General features: G+C 40.4%; 1 protein-coding gene across 1 annotated transcript in view; it reads right to left on the bottom strand.

Annotated features, from left to right (window-relative positions):
• Positions 1–15,977, bottom strand: part of LOC143035198 (serine/threonine-protein kinase VRK1-like) — a 134,599-nt gene extending 118,622 nt beyond the window's left edge. The window contains exon 1 of the mRNA XM_076201892.1: positions 15,680–15,977. The gene's annotated coding sequence lies outside the window, so the exon portion shown is untranslated. The remainder of the gene's footprint in view (positions 1–15,679) is intronic.
• Between the last annotated feature and the right edge of the window lie 1,263 nt (positions 15,978–17,240).

Genomic DNA, 17,240 nt, shown 5'->3' with positions numbered 1-17,240 from the left:
TGGAAATAAAAAATATTAACAGTAATAATCATAATAATGATTGCAACAGTACACGCGGAAGTTAACGCTCACCAATCATAACAATGGGGCCTCAGTACTGAGCGCAAAAACCAATAACAGAATTTTCAAGACGACAGCCACTGACCTTTAATATAACTGTGCTTATAACAAGCCTTGGCAAATTAAATACTGTTATCACAATAAAATTACAAGGCTGACGCCAAACCTACAATTTTCATATGCATAGTTCATAGTGCTATAATCACGAAAACCGTGACAATTTGAACGCATTCCCTACCCAGTCACGAGAACTCCCGAGTCAAGGCCAAGGTCGCATGTGTTACCATGGCGACTGGCATACACACCGACGCGCCAACATTAAACCCCTCCAAAATATATACCATTTATCTAACGGTTTAAACTGGCATACGTTTTACATAACCACTAAAACTTAATCTACACATATTTTAACAAAAATTCGATCTGCTGCAATTTTCTCATACAACGCGAAGTTTTCTTCCAAAGGATTTCACAGGAAGTATTATGTAAGAAGTTATGTAATATTGGACTCCCTCCCACTCCAGCCCGGCCTCCGTTTTCCACCAATGAGCGTCGCAACTTCACCTGATGCTCCTCCCACAAGGCGGAGCCATGGGAAGACTTCACTCCTCACCCGAGCCTGGCGAGAAGTTGTCTGTATATCTAAGCATTTACCAAATATGTCCATACTATGAGGTAGAAAAATAATCTGAAACCTCATAACATCCATTACAATAAACAAGTAGCATTAACGAGAAGGGGAGAGAGGAAATCTACGAAAAAACGATATGCAGCGACATTTGTGGGTAGATTTCCGTTTTCTGTTGCGGTGGAAGCAATTTGTCTCCAAACATTTTGAGTCTGCATCATTTGGTACTTTACATAACTGTTCATTTTTAGCTAATCAGTGGTGTATTACTTTTACAGACTTCAATAAGGCTACTTAGATACAAATTTATGAAGCTGTACTGGGTCCTGACAGATAGTTTATACACAAAACATAGTTAATGAAAATAATATTTCGGGGCCTGCGTTTGCTACCAGCGTCTGTGATGCCCTGAGCAATGTTATTTTCCTCCAGCATCAAACAATTTAATTTTCATGAAAGGCAGCGAAGAAAGCCGTGTTATTCCTTGAGAAGTATGGGCAATTCCACACTTCTTGCAGGATTACAGTTTATAAATTACATACTTCATCGCAGATACTTAAAAACTGTATGCCTGGGGACAATATCACGCAAGAGAAGAGTCACTGAGGTGGTACAGATGGAGAATATCAGAATGGAGAGATAGCAGAAATTGCAAGTGATTTTATAGTGATTAGGCTCGAATAAAAAACTGCGTGACTTTGGTCCTTAACGATGTCACTAATCTCTAAAGTACAGGCCGCTTAAATTTAAGCGGTTAACACCTAATACCTGGATGGTCAAATGTAAACTACTTTGTTCCCACAAAAAGAGAGGTGTTCTACGGAAGAATAAGGGGTGGTTTAACAAAAACGTGTCCAACCAATAACATCGCACATAGACGTAGATACAACGAAAACACAGGTTACACAAGACCTATGTCTGGGGACGCTTATCTCGAACCCTACGCCCCCTTCTTTCATTTACGTAAGCCCCCCCCCCCGGCGTTCCCTATTACATAACACCACAGTACCCCACCTTCATCCTTACCCTCAGCCCTGGTGCCTCATATGCAAAGCCTTCAACTAATCTACCTCATGCACTTCACCTTTCTGTTACATTCCTTGCCTTACGTAAAGGCAATGCGTGGGCAAACAAGTACTAGTTATGCGTCACCCCCTCCCATTCCCGGTGTCGACAAGGCTTGCAAGAAAACCGTACTCGCTCGGTGTGTCTCCCTACACGTTACATGTATGGGAACAACACTTAATACGATAGACATGTTGATCTTCAACTTCCGATATACTATGGGTACGTGTCGGAAAGTCAAGTCCAATCAAGCAAGAACGTCTTACGTCTTACAAGAAACTTGTTTCAATCTGACACCCGTTTCAATGTTTCGACTGTTCTTCGAAGGAGGGTTTGACGTTTTACCCAATTGTGTAAGAAGAATCTCGAGGTAAGGTTAACCTTTATGATAATATTTATGTAAGGCTGAAGGTGTCTGCACCGTCTTCGATGACTGATCGCCGGAACCTAGTCTGTACAGTGGAGCCTGTGTCAGGCTGGTCTGAACCAGCTCCACAGAATCCTTCAACACAAGGCTACAAAGCATTAGGACGGCCTTGAGTAGAGAAGTGACGCCAGCTACTTGAAGTGGACCTTATGTAGTGGGGTGTCAGAGACTGCTGGGAGCCCAGGCCGACTGGTCTTCGCGTTGCTATGTCTATCGAGGCGGGGCGACTGTTAGGCTTAACATAAAGAGCCTAGGGGTAGGGCAGGTACTCCGTGTGCGTACTTACCTACATTTACACCCCCGTGTTTAATAGTGCAGTCACTCTCTAAACATCCAGTCCGTCTTTCCTCTCGTCCACCAAGCGGTGGTTTATTTTCAACTCGTAAATGCTAAAAGTGCAGTAGATAACCCACTCACTAGATTCAAGGTCACATGTAATCCCAACACATAGAATATAGTGAATTTCCACAATTTTACTGCAATTCTGGACAGAGATGGGTAAGTGTCGCCCCGGGACACACACCACCACTACCACCACCTTCCACATCTGATGGTCACTAACACGATTCACATGTAACATTCATCCACAATACAACGTTTATACACACAACTCATGATAAATAAATCATGCATTAAAAGTACATTAGGGGGAATTTGCTTTACTCTCTTTTCACCAAAAGTGCCGCCCCCCCTGCCCCTCCCCTTGTCGGCCCTGATTCTGGACAAGCCTCCACCACACATGCACAGAAAATTATAGAATGCGCCAAAATCCAGTGCGCTCAATCATTACAGTTATCTTAACATGGTTATAAATAACATGGCGTACTAAACCAATCCGACACAAACTTACAGTCATCTCTTCGATAACTGATCCCTTAGTATCAACATCACTTACAAATCTCAATTTGGTTATCGCTCCATAACTTTTTTTAATTAGATTAGGGTGCGTCATCACGCTGAAGAAGTTCAGGTGATCTCGATTAAGAGTTTGTCTACAGAAACTTACTTTACGGTATATATCCCAATCCAATAGTTGTTTTTTTCAGTTTTAGGGATGACAACAGTGTTGATCGGGTCTTCTTGTGTGGGACGGACCTAAAGGAGCTTAGTCATGGAAGTCTGGCAGAATCTATCGAACCTGGTTCGAAAGGTGAATACACGCATACGTGTGTTTTCTACATTTAAATACTATACAAACTACAGAATCTTCCCTGAAATAAGAAGGCACATCGCAACTACACACCAATCACCTTTACAGTACTTCCAACTGTAGTAGGGTCATCAAAGTATATATACTCTGTTCAAGTGCAATGTTATTTTCAGTGACAACAACTCGTGTCTACTTGCACAAGATTTGGCTGGGACTTGAAAACCCGTGACACTAGAACTAATAATAATAATAATCGAATCCATTTCGTCACTACTAAGAGCCCATGTTTGGCGGCACGGGGGTGGGGTTGACCAAGGAGGTTGTATAATATCGTTATGCAACTTCCTTAACTCCGAACCGACCCGCAGCTGCAGACCCTAGGGGAGGGGGGGGGGTCGAAGTTGTTGTGAGACATCATCGTTGCTTGTACAATTCGGGGGCATCTGCCGCTGTGCACGGGGCATCAAAACAACAAAAGCTGCCAGCAGCTGCCTTGGGGTAAGCACAAGGCAGCAGCTGCCCAGGGGCCAGACGCTTCGGGCGTTCAACAAAGTTCCTTCGCTTATGAGACACTAGTAAGCAATAGATGGGAATGTTGAGCAGAACAAGCATGTAGGCAGCTGCCTATGACGCGGTGCAGGTGGTGGAAGGGACGAGCATAAGAAACCAATGATTGTGGACATTGTACACACAAGCCACATCCTGCCTCCCCATGCTCTCCAACTTTTCGTCCTCCATCAAGGATAGACTCATTCTATAGCTGGCCTAGTTCATTTATTTATACTTTCACACTATCAACCTTCTTATTCTAAAGTTTATATTCACCGTTTACAATATCCTATTTTGTATCATTACACATATATTTTATACAAATGTTTTTCTTATTTCCTTTTGTTGCATCGACCTTACCATAAGTACGCTCCCGTATTTTTTCTTCAACACGATTCGTCCCCACCATTGTAGTGTATCTCTCAACTCACTGCCCCTCCACACCCCTCCCTTTGTGTGTGAGTCCGCCTCTCTGCCGCCATCGTAGCTCCTGCCCCTCCTCCCCATCCACACCCACCTACTCCTGATCCCGCTCGCTAAATTCTTCCCCGATTCTTCCACATCATACTTCCCATGGCGTTACTATATCCTTTCGTCCGAAATTACTCTTCATCCTTTAGCTCTCCTTTTCCCATCCCTGTGTTCATGTTCCATATGCCATGCCTATTTTAATCATAGGTAACTGGATAAAATTATCTAGCGCCAGGAAGACTTCAAAGTATAATCCGGGAGCACCGTAGAAGACTGGCTGACGCTGGGCTATTCGGAGCAGCTATGTAGTCACGGCATAATCTTCAAGACTATCTCTGGCAGTTCACTCTATCGATCTACAGCACGTGCAAACCAATCCACTCCTCTTTTCATTCTCCAAACCTTCCCCTTCCTCCTCTTGTCCGCTCCCCATCTCTCACACCCTCTCGTTCCTCACTCCACATACTCCTCAGGACGCTCCCTCTCTCCTCTGACCCCTCACCCCTCCTTACTCCTGCAAGTCAGCATACGATACCGCTTTGTACGGTACTATTCTATCCCATTATCCCCTTCCCTGACTTCCGCCTCTCCCACTTCCGCACCCTCCTCTTCAACAATTCCCACACCCAAATATCTTAACCCCACTACACCTGCCCCCTACCCTGGCCTTGATTCATGATGTATATCCCATCTATCTGTCATAAAGGTACTGCCGGTATTCACTTTCCAAGATTACACGGCGTCCCATCGATTAGCTTTCTATGAAAGAAGAATGCACATCTTTACGGAGCACTGTGCTACCCGTCCGGTCAAGCCACAGGCAGTCCCCTCCCCTTCCCTCTAATCCCGCCGTTCAGCGGCACTTCCCCCCGTACCCCCAACCCCATCGGCTCGGCCGCCATTCCGAGGCAGCACGTATGGCGTGCGGGCATCTTGATCGCTTTTCCCGACTCCCGCGCCATTTTAGACTTGGTTTCGAGCTAGCGGGCCAATGTTGCCGGACGGGAGGCTTGAGTGAATGGATCCTTATGTTGGTCGCCGGGGTACAAGAGCCAGCTAATTTTAGCTGGCCACGGAATTACGAAAGGGCTCACGTCAGAGGAATATTTGACAGGATTACTGTTGAAGGCGAGGAATTATGATGTAGTCTACATTATCAACCCAAAAACCTGGCTGACAATATGGCATAATAGACCAGGCACACCAGTAAGGTTGTCAGGCTAACTTAGGTCCACTCAAACCCTGATTTATTGCGTGCTACAATCCACCGTAATCCATGCCACTTATTTACTCTCCTTGGCAAACTCTCGCCATCCTTAACACTTAATTTCTTATGCAATTTAAATCTATATCGTCGTGTTTTTGTCACGATATTCCTGTGTGGGTGTCTGTTTATTAACTTCCGTTTTGAGTGCATTTCCATAATTATTTTCCCGCTTTTTTTTTTAAAGAGACCACTAACGAGTTTAAGCCTGATTTGTGTATTATAATCACTAATGTTTGAGAAAAAATGCCCAAGTAGCGTCTATGAGTTGACTCTTGGCTACAAGAGACTGGCATACACATGATTACAGGAAAAGAAAATTTAAATTGATTGTATACACCTAGGCAAATATTTTGTAGGAAAATAACTACTGTGTTTTCACCGCTAAGACACACAATCCACTGGAAAATAATCTAGCAATAAAAATATAGTATCAGACTGTTGATGGATTTACTGGATGAGATGGTGCATGCACAGTCCATAATGTGACTCGTGGAAAATAAATAGTTGATGACAAAACAAAACCACTTAAAAGTAATAAAACCAAGCTTGACCCACTTGTATACCCACAGGAAAAAATACTGCACAAACAAAGACCATTATCATGAAAGCGTGTCTTGGCTTAGACAAACAGCTGGATTAATTTGGGATGACGAAGACAATTGTAAGGAAGCAAAAATGAGATGCTGAACAAGATCTAGGTGGTGAGGGTTGGGGGCGTAGCTGCGATTACCAGGAATTGGAATCGAGCGGGATTCGAACCTGTGACTGAGAGATGCGCGACCCGCATGATTCCGATATTGTGTGTGTGTGTGTCTTATGTTCATGAAAACATGAGATGTAACCTCGGGCAGGACAGGTTTTCATAAACTCTCCAGAACAACGCAGATATCACGAGCCTGTGTGTACTGCGAAACCATTGATGTGTGAATGCTGTACTTGTGACGGGGCATCACTCAGACCCTACTCTCCCGGGAAGATGTCACCTATAATGGACGATTTCGCAAATTCATACAACTGTTATGAAAATGTGGATACGATCGTTTTGTTACACACAATCGTATTGGTGACAGCACAAGAGTACTGTCAAACACAAGGTTTATATATGATATTACTTTCTCCAACCTTCATTTGGGTTTCGGTTAACTCAGCTCTTCCAGCAGCGGCGGCGGCAGCACCTTTCACCCACCGCCAACCTGCACCTAAAACCGTTACTCGCCGCCTCGGGAAAGGCCGTTGTCCTCCCAAGAACCGACCCAGCCTACTTCATCTACACAACGCCATTATCACCCCATGTACGTGATGTATCTATTTCTCCTTATAAAATGGATGTCCATCTTTAGCATTATAAGTAAGAAATGAATAACGGATTTTTTCATGAATCCAAAGCATAAAATCTAAAAAAAATTTAGAAATACAGTACACATTCAACAATAATCTGTCAGCATTGCAACAGCTCTATTACTTCGGATGTCAATGAAAATAACCCACAATATATATGTAATCAAAGAAGTCGTAATGGTAACACATCTGTCTAAGAATGTGGGTCCTTTTCACAATTTAGCAACTAATGCCTGACAGCACAATAATATGAATTCCATGCAACACTGGTGTCGCTACTAAACCAAACAAAATGTACAATTATGTTTAATGAATTCGTTCTTTGCATTAGTACGGATTTTTCAACTCCTCTTGAATTCAGTACCTTAGGAACGGTGGCAATTCCTAACAATTGGTTTTTTTTTCTGAATTACGACTCACGTTAGTTTGACAGCGACATTGCGAAGGTTATCTGGTTACCCCTTTGTCAAGGTGACGCTTGGTCCGGACCTATCTGATTCCACGTTTCCCAAACGGTTAAACACAAGACACTTTTCTTCCCAGACCGAACTGAGATCCTGGATGCTGCTCATCTTATTAAGAACAGCAAAGGAAAACCCGAACAATTCCCGTAAGTGGTGTACGAACGTCTCATAAGAATTCTAACTACGATCACCAAGACTACGTGACATTTGTATAAATGAGAAAATGAAGGCGGGTGAAAGGAGTGGGAGAGAAAGATCCAGGAAGTGTGTGTGATTTACCATGATCTTGGATCACGTGTTGGACTCGTGATCGACAGCTATTCCCCTCACGGAAGAGAACTCTGAGCTCATATATGACCGATCTATGGGTAGTGCTGTGTCCTTACACGCACATACATCCCAACTCCCCGCCCACGAGTTGGAGTAACGACTCGCAGCGCAGCGATACTGAAATTATTTCCCGGACCTCCATAGTGGCATCCGGGAACTCTACCACTGCTCCATCAAGTCGTGTGTGTGTCATTCATAATAATGCATTGCAGTTGCATTTCTGGCTCCTATGACCAAGCTTGTCATCACATATCTAATCCGGGGCCTTTCCGCGTGAGGTTCTGCATGTCCGCTGCGATTAATCCTGAACTCGACGCGAGAGCAGTTCTCCGAATGTCGCTATCTAATTTCCTGTTCTGAATTCCAAAAAATTATTTTTCCTCCGGTACCCACGTGAAACCCAACGTATTCCACTGCCTCCATTCGTTCAATAACCCTTGTGGATATATTGTTTACTATTACTACCATATCCAATAATGCAAATAATAATAATAATAAAATAAAACAAATTAATAATATATTGATAGATAAAAGTCCGTCCCCCAAAAGAGAAAACAGAAAGGTGAAGAAACGCAAAGTTGTGATAGTACTGGCAGCGGTAATTAGATGTAGTGGACGACGAAAATCTACTCGCGTGGGCCACAATGGGTCTGTCCCATGCAGCACGTGTATAAGCAACGTGGCTCAGCTCTTTATCACGCCTTATCTATCCAGCTGCGACGAATGTCTACCTCATCGCACAAAAAAGGGGATATCGACAGTCACTTCCCAAACCTGAAGAACAACAGTCATTCAAACCCTTTATCTACAAAAAAAAAACATTTCAGCTGATCCCTTTAAACTGGGAACCTGCAAGTCCAGGCCCTTCGTTTGAAAAACTCAACCACTAAACAAATAAAGAAGTTAATAAATAAACATTCTAAGGGTTTAGTCTCTATTTACCGAGTTTTTCTCCTTTATAAGGGGGGCAGATAAGTCGGAGGTACGTACCTATCCCCACCTCTCTTCCACCCTCTCCAATCTCAACTCCTCATGGATGATAGGTCATCCCTGCATGCACCAACTGCCCTGGGTCAAATGCAATGCAGCAAGGCATGACTTAAATACATATAATACAAGTGAATGTTGGTGAAACTTGGGGAATCTGACCTTCCACGGAAGAAGTGATCTTGCCTTGTGAAAACCAGTTCTCACCGACCAATGTTGACAGATATTTATCCCAGCATATTGGACAATAAATGGGGTGCCTTTCATCTACAGTTAACCACCTCCATAGGTAAGCCCTCATCACTTCACATTTTCAATTCTATTATTTTTGTCTTTTTAGAATCAACCTTTCAGTTCTCATTTCCAGAAAAAAAAAATCCTGGGAGGATTAAACAAAACATCAAACCCAAGTCAAACGCCAGCATCATATCTTCTTTCATGCTGGACGGCACTTTTCTTCTACTCCAGCTGACACTCTTAGGTAGTATCCAAGGGTTCCTCGGAACTAAATAAAACCGTATGGCATTAGCTAGAACAGAAACCTTTAATATATCAAATGTGTGTAAACACATATACAAGGAGAAGGATGATTTAAGTTAATCTGGAAATAATTTTCTTGCTTAGCCATTCGGTATACAGTTCGAAAACAAAACAAATTTTGTTATCATTAAATACCCTATACAAACTAACGTAAACGATAACAGTTATTCTTGGTTGTTCTTTAACTGACCCGGGACCTTTGAAAGAGCCTAAAAAAAAAAGTAAAAATCAAAGGTCAGATGAGCGCGTACGTGTGGCCCAGAAGCCTAAGACTGTACGGATCAGTCGACGAGGAAATCGCTCCGAAAGTATATGGTGAAAGTTTTTGAGTAATACAGAACGTTCACCACGAGCAACATAAATTGAGTAAAGATGAATGTAAAATAATTGGAAGGATGTCCAATTTTATATTTACCATAAGGAAAAATATTAGCAAGAGTACGAATGTAAGTGGTGATGTCGCATGGATTTTTTTTAGATGGCATGTTTCAAAATATTCTCAGTATTGTATACTAGATCAATAGAAATAAAAAAAGAGCGGGGGATATATATTTGTCAAGAGAATGTATAAGGTTGGATCTGAAGCAAACATACAGAAAGAAGCGGGACAAGCCGAACAACTAGGTAGGGTGATGGCAAGTGAAAGTAAGTGTCGAAGACAGGGTCGGCCTAGTCCGAACACACGGGCGGATGGAGTTTCCACCAGAGCAGCGACATATCGATTGATGTTCTGTATAAGGTGGTTCTGCACAGCATAACGAAGCTATGCTGCTTCTGCCTCGTTCAATACTTACACAGTTGATTTCACGTATGGTGTAGGTGAGCGGGGAGACAATCAATACGTGAGGGAGCAATAACCTCGGGGTATCAATGACTCGGAGGCGTGAACGATTTTCTGTTGTTGTATGTCATCCAGTTCATCTATCTCCATCAATCTCCCACTCCTCTTAAGGCTCATAGCACTTCAAAGACCTATGTCACACCATGTGATTTCCACGTGTCCACAAGAGTGCTTAGCCATGGCAGTGACGCTATGATCGTGGCACACGCAGCGTCACACATGGCTATTGCAGCATCGTTGAAACCTCAATGTAGCTATTTAAGTGGCAAATGCGCGAATACGGCGCATGACTCCTAAAAACAAATCCTACCCCTGGGCAAGTGTAAGTTGGTGAAATTAGCTCTCAATTTTATTTATTCATTTATTTATATGATTATTAATTTGTTTATTGCAAATATTTTATCTCGCGGTATCCTCTTCAGCTGATAAAGGGCGGGGTATGGTCTGGTGGGGGTGGGGGTGGGTTATTCGATCACTGCTGTCACCAATCTTGATTAAGCATTTGTGTCTTTGTTGTACTTTGCATATTCTAAAACATGACTTCTACTGAAGTGACGATGGGAGCTGAATACGACGGGATTCAGAATATTCAAGTCACGAAAACAGGTCCCCCCTACGAAAATATTTGTGAAATGACGACTGTAGTGTGTGTGTGTGTGTGTGTGTGTGTGTGCGTGCGCCAGCAGTGAGGTCATACTTTGTGACGTACTAAGCTGAGCAGCATCGCTCGCAGAAAGACCACCGACGTCAAATTCGTTTGTCTTAAATCGGAGAACTTAATACATCACGACTAAGCACAACAGTGATAGGGACTTTGTGCCGTCTAAAACCTTTAGTACAATGACGTCTATTGATCACTAGCCGCGAAAGCATGATAACCGATGTAGAAGTCGGTGAAACTGTTGCAAATAGCGATCACAACTTAGATTCAAACTACTTGAAAATAGAATAGATACTTGTGTTTCTAAAATACCCGATTTCACTAAAGCTAAGTTCATGGGACTATGTCAGGACCTTCAGCTTACAGATTGGGAGGCAAAATTAAACGAAAGACCTGCAGATCAGATGTGGGAAATATTTCAAAATACGCTCACTAAGATGATTCATACTTACATTCATTTTTTAAGGACAGACGTCCCCCAAATCAGGCTCGCCCAAAATGGGCTGACAAACTGAAAAAGTATTGCTATAAAGAGACATGCTTACAAGATATATAAGTGCTCTGGTGCATCTAATGACTATCAAAGTTATGTATTAATACAGAGAGATTTAAAAAAGACAATTAAAAAAAAACGAAAACGACAATACGAAATGAATATCGCTGATAAATCCGAAGAGAATGTGTGGTATTTTAAACAATTATTTTAGCTCAGTATTGGTAAACGAAACACCTCAAAGTGAACTCCAAACTGGAACATGTTAAAATTCTAGGGTCAACTTACTACGGTAAATATAAAAAAAAAAAAAAAAGGTGTATAGAGAAACCCAAAGTTGATAAAACACCAGGGCCTGATGGTTGGCATCCAAGAATCTTAAAGGAAATAAAAAATTAGATTGTTGTTCCATTATAAATTATTTTCAAGAAATCCATCATATCCGGAGATGTCCCAAGAGAATGGAAACTAGATAATGTTACTCCCATATTCAAAAAATATGACAAAATGAAACAAAATAACTACAGGCCTATAAGTTTGACTTCAATCGTATGAAAAATTATGGAAACCATAATCAGAGATGCTATCGAACATCATTTAGAAAGGAACTTTGATAAATGATAGCCAGTATGGTTTCAGACGGAAACGTTCTTGCGTGACTAACTTGCTCGAATTCTCCAACACATTTATCTCGGATTATGACAAAAGACACAATATAGATTTAATATATCTAGACTTTGCAAAAACTTTTGATACGGTCCCCCACGAAAGACTACTTACTAAACTAGCTTCACACGGAATAAGTGGTAGCCTATTAAGTTAGACTAGTAATTGGCTGAATGATCGAAAACAGATAGTTGTTTTAAATGGAAAAACTTCTGGATGAAAAAATCTTACAAATGGAGTTCCTCAGGGTTCCGTTCTTGGGCCACTTCTATTCATAGTATATATAAATGATATAGACCATGGACTAAAATTTACTGTTTCCTAATTTGCTGATGATACAAAACTGTGCGGAATGGCAAATATTCACTTAAAAAAATTAGATATTCAAGAAGATTACAGCAATGGTCTGAAAAGTGGCTAATTAAATTTAACATACAAGTAAATGCAAGGTAATACACATAGGTAAAAAATAACAGTAAGTACGATTACAAGTTATTTGGAAATTCGTTAACAAAAGTGGATAGTGAAAAGGATCTCGGCGTAATAATCAGTAAGGATCTCAAATCATCTAAGCAGTGTATTTCAGCCTCTGAGAAAGCAAATAAGATCCTAGGACTGATTGCGCGATCTTTTGACTTCAAAAGTCCATTGACAAATTGGAATAAGTACAATGTAGTTATGCAGGAAGTTTATTCCATTCATTAACTACACGGTTGGCGAAGTTGTTTCTACCCACTTCCAAATTAAATCTATTTCCGGGGAGTTTGAGGCCATTGTTTCTTGTCTGATTCTCATTCTGTGTGAAAAGTTCGTCATTTTTTATGTTGTCAATTCCCTTTAGAATTTTAAAAACCTGTATCAAGTAACATCTGAGTCTACGCTTTTTTAGGGAAAACAGGTTCTTATGTTTTAGTAGATTTTCGTATGATTCATTTTTGATATTTGGAATCAGTTTTGTGGCTCGCCGTTGTACTTTTTCCAATCTGTTAATGTCTAATGAGATTAGGTGATCATACGGGAAATTACATAAAAAATGACAAAAATTTCACATTGAATGAGAATCAGACAAGAAACAATGGTCTCAAACTGTCCGGAAATAGATTTATTTTGGAAGTGGGTAGAAACAACTTCGCCAACCGTGTAGTTAATGAATGGAATAAACTTCCTGCAGACGCAGTGCAATGTAGTTCAGTTCGAAGCTTTAAGAATCATTTAGATAAACACCTAAGCAAGATGCTGTAATGGCTATCATTTATTCTATATTGTTTGTTATCATTTGTCTGTTTATTATTATTTGCTTGATTCTCATTTATTATGAGTTATATGTCAATTCAATATTTACTATTTACCTGTTCGTTTATTATTTAACAACCCATGTATTAATTTCATTTATTATCTACATTATTATAGTTTTATTTATTCATTTATCATTATTATTATTTTTTCGCATCCGACCTAAATATGGACCAAAAGGTCTCCTGTCGGCATGCTACACCTTTGTAATGAAATCGTCCGTTAGTTAAATCCTATGAATGTGCGGTGTGTCAATGCCCCTTCGGATATCTGCACCTGCTTTGTTCACGTGAGCGTACTCCATTGTGTTTATACAGTATATATATATATATATATATATATATATATATATATACATATATATATATATATATATATATATATATATATATATATATATGATGCCTGCCATTTATTTTATATATTGTTGTCTTAGGTTTTTCTTTGTATTCTGAAGATGTCTTAATATACGTTCTTTAATTTCACTGTGGTTTCTGCATAATCACGTGCTCATTGTTATTATTGTTACATATATTTTGTTCGCCATGTACAGCATTTCTATATTAGCTTATTGTGTTCACATGGATTAACGTTATGCTGTTACCTTTTACGTATGTCTGCCGATTTAACTTAATTCAGTTCTCTCCTCTTGTTTTTATATGTTATTTTAACTGGTATCAAATTCTATTTTACGGGGCTTCAACAATAAATGTTATTAATACCATTTGCTAAGACATTCAAGCAACTTGTTACTTTCTCCTGGGTCGTTGTGTATAAGGGACAATACTAATTTCAAATATCAGAAATAAATCATATGAAAATCGACTAAAATATATTAATCTATTTTCGTTAAAAAGTGTAGACTCAGGGGTGATATGATACACACAGAAGGCTTCTAGAAGAGGCTAATTTGCCTGTGGCTCCAGCTCAAAATAACTATCTCTTGTACCATGCAGATCTTTAAGATTCTAACGAGAATTGGCAACATCAAAAGTGACGACATTTTCACAGTTGAATGCGAATCAGATAAGAAACCGAAATAATGGTCTCAAACTGTCAGGACGTAGATTTAATTTGGAAATGAGTACAAACAACTTTGCCAACCGTGTAGGAAATAAATGTAATAAATTTCCTGCAGAGGCAGTGCAATGTAGTACAATTTGAAGTTTTAAGATTTATTTAGATAAACACATGAAATATGCTATATGTCATTTATTTCATTATTTATTATTAATGTTTATTTATAATTATTATTTATCTGTTTATTTATAATTATTATTCATCTGTTTATTTATAATCATTATTCATCTGTTTATTATTTATCATGATTTCTTTCGCAACCGACCTAGTTATGGATTAAATAAGTCTCCTGTCGGCATGCTGTTCCTTTGTAATCCTTTAATACCTTGGCAAATCCACACGCTCTTCGAATACAAAATATTTAAATGTATCCAACCATTCTTCTCCGTGCATGTACGTGGGCGAGTGCACACTTATAATCCATAAAAACATTGGCAATCCATCATGAATATCACAGAGCTTTACAAAGTGACATGCCTTGCATGTCTCAAAGGTAAGGTCAGTTTTTGTCATGTAACCGTTGTGACTACTCATACACGTACATTACTTTTATTGTGCCACATTCCAAAATACAGTTTGAATGCATTTGCACCTTTCGCTGAACACAAACAATTTTACCACTATGAGACAAAACAATATGTAAGAAAAAACGAAAACATAAGGTGACGAGCAACCGAGATGTATAATACATCACGGAAGGAGACTGGGTGAGACTGAGAGAAGGGAGAGAGCAGCTTTCCCGTTGCCGTGTACCTCTGCAGCACATTCGACTGATCCACACTGGTAACTCCTTAACCCTTCATTCACTTTCGTATTTCCATCTATTCATCCACACGAATCCCTGTACGAATCATCTTATAAACACGCATTTTTACTATGTGTACCACTACCTTTTGAAACTTCTGCCGAGTAAAGTATTCAAAATATAACAACACTGCCCTTATTGCCATCTACAAAAGTAGGTTTCACCATTCCTTCTATTTTCAACTCGCATTCAAAGTAAAGATGCTGAGCGATGGAAAATCAGCAAAAGCCTATGGCGAACTGCATCTTCTTAACACGTAATCAATGCATAATATCAAGTGCAGCAGCAATAATTTGACTTGCAAACAATTCGTTATCTTCTCAATCTCTAATACTACATAGTTTTTCCTATAGTATGTACATATCATACACTTGTTCATACACGTTTTCGGTCCCGACAGGTGTCCCAAGTCATTATTTTTACGGAGTAATTACTGACATTTAACAATAATGCACATTGTAACCTCAGTTCCTATGAAAACGCTATCACTGCCTGACGATTCCCAACGGAATATGTCTAGCCAAACTAAAAATATGCGTGTGTAAACATCAAAATGCAACTTACTAGTTATTTTGCACTACAACATCTGTACGATGACGTCATTCAGAGCACTAGCCAATCGTGGACAAGGTACACCGATGCACATCACTGACACAAACCACTCTACACTTCACATAAAAACACTTTCTTGTCCCGAAGTCACACCGATAGTCAGGAAGATGGGTCTTCAAAACTCACTGATTACACCTGACTTTTGTTTCGACAATATACGGACAGCCTTCCCTTTCATTTAACGCACAACGAGACAAAAATACAGTGGAGAAAGCAACCTAGCTCCTGGTTCCCCGGAGCCTGCCAGCCACTTCGCTTAGGAGTCATGTCTTTCTTGCACGGAAATGCCTGGGTGAACGTATCGTGACTTTTAATTCGGCATAAGTACCATTGTGCAGTATACTTAAGCAACAGTATGTCGTTTTATCACTTAAGCATATGGTGTAATTTATCGTATTTTTCGTTGCAGGCATTGGAGATATATTACAACGAAGTTTGCAAGGCTGACACGAATTGCAATTGTATTTGAGCTTGGCAACACTCGTCAGGGGGAGCGGAACAGACCATCCGAGTGATGGCTTACGATAAACAACTCAAACTCTCCTATTTCTGTTTTTGTTGCATTGCATGTGTGTGTTTTATCATCTGTGGTTTAATTCCCTACGCATTCTTGGTTGTTATACTTTTAAGTCATATTTTTATTGTATGAGCTTCCACAGACTTAGTATTGATGAAGTATACGTGTAAGGTTGGTACCACTGTCAACTCTGTATAATCGACTGATGTTCTTGCCTCTCCGCCTCCAAATCTATACAAAGCCTATATGTCTGCCTTCCCCTCTCTCATTCAGCCACAGTATATATTGATTTTCTTACGCAACACGACGTGCCATCTTTCCCAAGCCAAATAATGGACGAAAGTAGAACGGTGAGCACTAAGTCGTTTACGGAAATTCTTAAGTTTCCTGTAAACTCTGCTTATGTAGATCAGTTGCCAAACACTAAACCTCAAATCAGTTATATCTTTCTTGTGGCGTTCAAAAATACTATTGGCACGGAGTGAAATTTATGCGAACTGATATAGCGAAACATATTCCACTATCAATTATTTATCCAAGGAGCATTTTGGTAATTCATGGCAATGTAGCGAAACATATTCCACTATCAATTATTTATCCAAGGAGCATTTTGGTAATTCATGGCAATGTAGCAAGAAGACTACCGAGGGTGAAAAATACAAAACATAACTAAACTTCAATTGAGTGCGACATATATGACGGTGCAACACCACTGCCAGGGTTACCATAAGTGAGGGTGTGAGGTTTCAGAGGAGGGGTGGAGGGTGAGAAGGAGAGATTCGTGGAAGTGGACGGAGGAGGTGGAAGGGGGCTAGGAGATGCTACCGCTGAGTTGAGTCTGATTTTGACTACGGTACTTGTGTTGTAGGAGAGCTGCCTGCCCGACGAAAGTCGCAGCAACTCCGGTTTGATCCGGTTTCAAGAACAACCCCCCCCCCCACCCACACACCCGATTCAACGAACGAAAAACAACGCGGCATATGATGTAGTAACATA

The sequence above is a fragment of the Oratosquilla oratoria genome, chromosome 18 (genome assembly GCF_046742065.1).
Source record: "Oratosquilla oratoria isolate Oo_2021 chromosome 18, ASM4674206v1, whole genome shotgun sequence".
Lineage (NCBI taxonomy): Eukaryota > Metazoa > Arthropoda > Malacostraca > Stomatopoda > Squillidae > Oratosquilla > Oratosquilla oratoria.
This window is presented reverse-complemented; position numbering and strand designations above follow the sequence as displayed.